The sequence below is a fragment of the Eutrigla gurnardus genome (genome assembly GCF_963514095.1).
Source record: "Eutrigla gurnardus genome assembly, chromosome: 2".
Lineage (NCBI taxonomy): Eukaryota > Metazoa > Chordata > Actinopteri > Perciformes > Triglidae > Eutrigla > Eutrigla gurnardus.
Window position 1 is genome coordinate 19,255,374 of NC_139916.1, and position 5,873 is coordinate 19,261,246.

A 5,873-nucleotide genomic window follows, 5' to 3' on the forward strand; every position below is an offset into this window, starting at 1 on the left:
TTTAAATACAGAGGCAGCTGAGATAGAGAGGCCCCAAAACACAGTGAGGACGTGGTTGTCTACAAGTTATTTTAAAGTGGATGGCACTGAATGCTACGGAATCTTTTGTTAATTTGCAAATTAATTAACTAAATGGCAGTATTAGCATTGCTATTAGCATTAGCATACTAGTGTCACCTAATGGGACCCTCTCGCTGTGAGGCAACAGTGCTACCCACAGTGCAGCCCATAAGTATCTTCTTACTTAAATCCCACCTTCCCTTATTTTTAGTATGAGTCCTATGGGATTTACTTAAACACTCCCTACATTCCATGAAACTAGGCCACCATTTCCCCAAAGGCCAGTAAAAATTATTGTTCAATCACTTTTTAAGCACTTGCATAAGAGAGGAGTCTCTGAATGCCACTTTAAAAGAAAGACAAGGCTCTCTTGTGACAATTAATTGATGAATATAACAAAAAGCAGAGTGCAAGATGTGTGTTAATTCTTAGTAGTAGATAGATCGGTTGTTAGGGACGAACGGTTCCCAGCAGTAGATCAGACAAATGTCCTGACAGGAAAATAGCCATGCCACAGGCAGACCGCAGCACTTTTGGTGTGAAAGCGGAGGCGGCGATATTAAATGTGTTAATGGCATTCTGTGATTGCGACTGCGCGGCAAATGGCCTCTGAGGTAAATGTGGTAATGGCTGCAGTTTGAGGTCATTTCCTGGGTAAATGACTCGGGCAGGTTTTTTTTGCTGCAGGGTGTGAGAATGAAGACGTAAACATGGTGGAGAGGGAGGGAAAGTGAAGACACACATAGATCACTGTCCTGCGTCACCAGTGGTGTGACGGAAAAGCATTTACCTTGCTTCTGGGACTGTTCAAGGGCTCTCATCTCCAGTAACCGGGATGTAGTCATACACACTCACTTGACACTCAGTATAATTGTATAAAGCTAAACCACAACAACAAACAAACATTTTACTTAGATGACCAAGAGATCAATGCAAACTGGAGTATAATTGGATTAAACTAATCTACAGAAAATGACTCCAAGTCTTTAAACCAGTAGAACAGTTTTAACCTACTGGCTGATCTTTCACTTGAACCTGGCGGATGTTGTTTGCAGGAAGTCTAGGTCAATTCTACATCATAAAGTGGTGTACTGTATGTGGATACGAATTCCAAATGTCAAATTTGGATTTGATATGTTATATATGTTATATGCAAGTAATAACTTGGGGAATGGGGTTAGAGGTTATGGCCAACATCTTAATTCAGCAGGTTTAACATACAGTATATGAGATATATCCAGGGCAACAAACAACAACCAGCATGGATGTGCATGTGAGAAAGCTCCACCACTTCTCCCCGAATCCCCACTATGATTTGTAGCGCTCTTTCTGGTGCCAAAGGGAAACTAGACCCAGTAAGGCTTAGTGACGGAGGGGGGGTTCATGGGAATCCTGGGGCTCCTGGGATGTGGGCCAGAACAGGCCATCACCACAGGTGCCACTCATCTGTGACTGTATGCACAAGCCAAGGGACACTGTCAGAGAGAAGTGTACAGACAGAGTAGCGGAGCATCAATCTTACAGCTACGATGAAGTTTATTCTTTTCTGTAACCAGCTCTTTAGGAATGCGTTTGAACCTCTGGCCTATGAACTGCAGTTTCAGGCTGTCTGACTCAATTTGTCCCATGAAGTAATCCTCGGGTTGCATAACCCTGACCCCAGAGCCCACCACCACAAGCCGTGGTAAATCCCAGAGATCAGGAAAGGTGTCGAACAAAAGGAGGACAGAACGAACAATGAGGGGACAGGGTGAAAAAGAAGGGGGCCGTGGGTGGAAAGTTGTCTGACTGGCAGGCAGCAAATGGCATTTAGCCCTCTGCTCTGAGCACACAGACTGGGTGACTGGGTGAGAACACCGTGGTAGCAGACGGAGGGTACAGCCAGAAAAGAGAGTGGCTTTGAAAAGACGTGCCAACACAAACTCCCAATGTACGACCATTTGCCTTCTGCTTTGAGTAAAACGAAGGTGCCAGGGCTTAAAGAAACAAGTGTGCTACGCCAGTTGGGCTGTTATGAGATAAAAAAAAGTGAGTCAGATTAAAAGTCAGGAGGTTTTCTGACCTAATCCTATTTCCCACCTGTCCTCCCTGATGGGGGTGCATAGTCTTCAAAAGAAAGTTCTGCCAAAAAACTAAAAGAACTGGGAACTGGGTCAGGACTTCCTGGGTGAAAGGTTAAGTATCTGAGAAAGAGAAAAGGAGCAACCCAGAAACCTTCTTCGCTGTTGCAAGATGGAAGGGAGGGATGGTGAAAGTAACCTTCATAGACGATGCTAAAAACAGACAAGCCCATTAGCAGGAGAGAAAGAGGTAAATTACAGCCCGTGCCAGGGAATAAGAAGACATGAACGCTCTTAACGAGAACAGCTTAAATATAGCCAGGAAGGAAGGGCGAGTTGAGACGGAACCCTGAAGAGTTTGCAAACACTCGTCTCCATACATCGGAACATATTCCACCAAGTAAAGATACCTCGTATCCTATGTCAGTGAACTTACATACTGACCTATACCCGGGTGGACACACTCTGAACCATACCATGAACGCATGGAATGATCCTGGTGGAATTAGATCCTCTAGGATTATTACATAATGGCCATATATGGATATTACTCCGTCAGCAGTGACCTGAAGGAAGAGGCAGCCAGTGGGTCATCCTTATAGCAGTATTTTATACTCTGAGGGAAGTGCTTTTTCGATGGTCAAACAAAGTCTAAAACCCTCTTCAGCACACCTTTCTGATGTTAGTATCGGAAGCTGTATCGGCCAATTTCTACAACTATTCAAAACAAACAATCCGATATTCACACCCAGTTCATGTAGCAATTGACGTAGCATTTACGTAGAGGAGAGAAAGAAAGCAGGGTCTAAGTTTTTAATTCAAACGTACAAATGAGTGCAACACTATGAATGCATCTACATATCAGCCCCTTCAATGATGGTCAGATTTTCACCTCACATTCGTGTCGATGTTTGAAACGGGTGTCAAAAACACTTTTGCCAACCATCACGCTTGGACAACATGTGCTAGGTTGTTCCAGTATATCCCAGCCTTGTGGCAAACAGATCAGCAGAAGTCGATTTCATTTCCTCCTTCGCATCTTCCTGCTTCTTTCGCCCCATGCCACCGCTTGCTGGGCACGCTCAGACCCACAGATGATTCCCTGAAGTCTCTCTTCAATGTGCATACGAGGTGGAAATTGAGACTGTCACAGGCTAATGTCAGGACCCCGATTTCTCCTCGTTTTTAGAAGACACTAAAATTATGTGTGTGTGTGTGAACAGCTCTATCAGCCATCTATCTTCTGTGGTGAGTTAGTGTGTCAGCAGTGTCACTGACCCCCACTGAGGGAAGCAAACGTAAGCACAGCAAAGGGACAGTGACACCGTTAACATGTGCTGCACAGAGATCTTCTGCTTACGTAAGATTCAGGGAAAGTGATCTTCGTCTGCACGGCAGAGCTGCACGGCTTCCAGCAAAGACACCGAGGGGGACCATTGATTCTTTACAGACTTGCCTTGAGAGAGAGGATTGCTCCTGCAGTAGCTGAACAATATGTATTCTTTCAACAGTGGATTGTGAGAGGTTTCTTTGAATATCATAATTACATGTAATATATGTAAGGCTGTCCAATACTGAAATGCTGGATGATAATGACTATAAACTGGGTTTTAAAAAATGCCATTTACAGTAAACCAATTGTGCCTCAGTGGCATCTACAGACAAGAGCTAAAAGTCCCTCACCTTATACAACTGCTGGGTTTGAATTCAGCCTGGGACCCCTGTCACATGTCTTCTCTCTACTTGTCTTCACTGTAAGCTCTCTAACAAAAGGGAAGTCCATCGGAACAGGTTCCCATGGGAAGGAGTCATCGCCCTTGTTACATGAAACTCATTTCTCTTGCCCTGGCTAATTCTTAAACAGACATCATTATAATCCTGCTTCTCAGTGAGATTAAAACCTAGCTGGACTATACCATTGTTTTATTCTTCTTTACTCTGTTTGGGCATGATATATGGTGATATTCAGAAGACACCCTCTCCCTGCCCAAGTTGTACTGTGTTTTATATGATATATATACACACACACAATGTTATATCTCTGTATGCACTGTAGACCGATATCCGAGTATTCTCAAGACTCATTCTGTAAAGAATTTCCCCCATCAGGTTTTTGTTTACAGATTTTACAAATCAGTTGAACAAATCAGCTTTCTTATTTGGCCTAAAACTATAAATGAGAACACGTAGTGTGTTGCTTCTACCTGCGAGTTGCTCCAAAAGGGGCTCATATTAAACAAAAACATGGTGGATCCATGCTGCACAAAGACTGGCAGAGTAGCTGCGGCGCTGCAGGTGTTACATGACACCATGAGTCTTTCTGTGTCGGGGCTCCTGACTGCCAAAACACTTCACTTATTCATCCTAACCCCTTCACCTTGTGTTCTGAGCGCCGGCATTTGGTAATCTTACACCAGGCAACCTCTGACGATGTGATGGCTCGATGGATCCAGTTGGAAACTTAACCCTACAGAGCGGCTCGTACAATCGATGCCACCCCCCATGCACGACTGTGTGCGCGTGCATGCGTCAGTGAGAGAGAGATGGAATGGAAAGAGTTCAGAGAGATAATGATACCGACCCGGTGGACTGCTTTCGTGGCTCCCGGGAGAAACGGTAAGAATAGAGTGAAAATGATCTCATCTCACACTGACCTAGACTATGTTGCAACACGTGTGACAGATAACTGGGACATCAGTGCTGAGGAGAGGACACCCACGCATCAGGATCTGTGTTTTGCCAGCTGAAATAACAGAAGCATAATACCTCACATTGAAACTGGGATAATAATGAAATGTTTGAAGCAGAAGAAGTCTCCAAATTATACTATTATAACTACTGTCTAGTGCCCGTTGCAGTGTTCGGTGGCACATGTTGCCGCAGCAGTGTAGTCAAGTACATCATGGCAAACTTGGCCTGGCTCAAGAAGCTGTCTGGTCTGTGTAAACAGCGGGCAGGGCCGGTGAGTACATGACATTAGGTGCAAATAAACACATACAGGAAGGATGATGATTGGTAGGCTTGCAAATATGTGGGCTGCGTCACCTGATGTTTACACAACAGCATATGTGCTGAGTCGACAGTCCTACCACATTGAATGTCACCTGGCAAAGTTGATGCCAGTGAGTCCTCGCTGACCAGTGAGTCCTCACTGACCACAGGTGTATTACAGATGAGGCCCCCGTCTCCGTGAGTATTATTGGGCTTTGGCTGGACTAGGATCCCTATCATCAGGATACTTATAGGTATCATCAACGGTTCATCTACGTTCGGTCTGTTGACCTGCAGTGCTGGGAAGGCTTAGAAAATGATTGTCAGCAGTATATTAGACTTGTTCTGTGACCGTCTCACAAAGATGAGTAATACACACTGCAACATCCTGTGTCCTCCAGATATGAGCAACAGGAAACGAGAGGAACATTTCGATCCGGGGGGGTGTCCACAGCAACGGTAACCCCCGTCACATTTCTGCAACCCCCAAGAGCGGCACTCTTCAAACAGTGCACTGCCACGCTATAAATAAAGACTTTAAGCCATACTGGTCAATGGGAATTCTTCCCCTCATATAGACGGCCTAGTACTGCACGTCCTTCTCAGTGAGGATGCCACTGTGGCATCTGTCTCATTGGATCCCATTACACTGCTGTCCATCAACAACTGGAGAGAGGAGAGGGTATGAGACGGCCTGTTAAATGCCTCCTACCAAGAGTCACATTTCCAAAGTGCGCGACAGAAACTGACAGTAGATCAGCT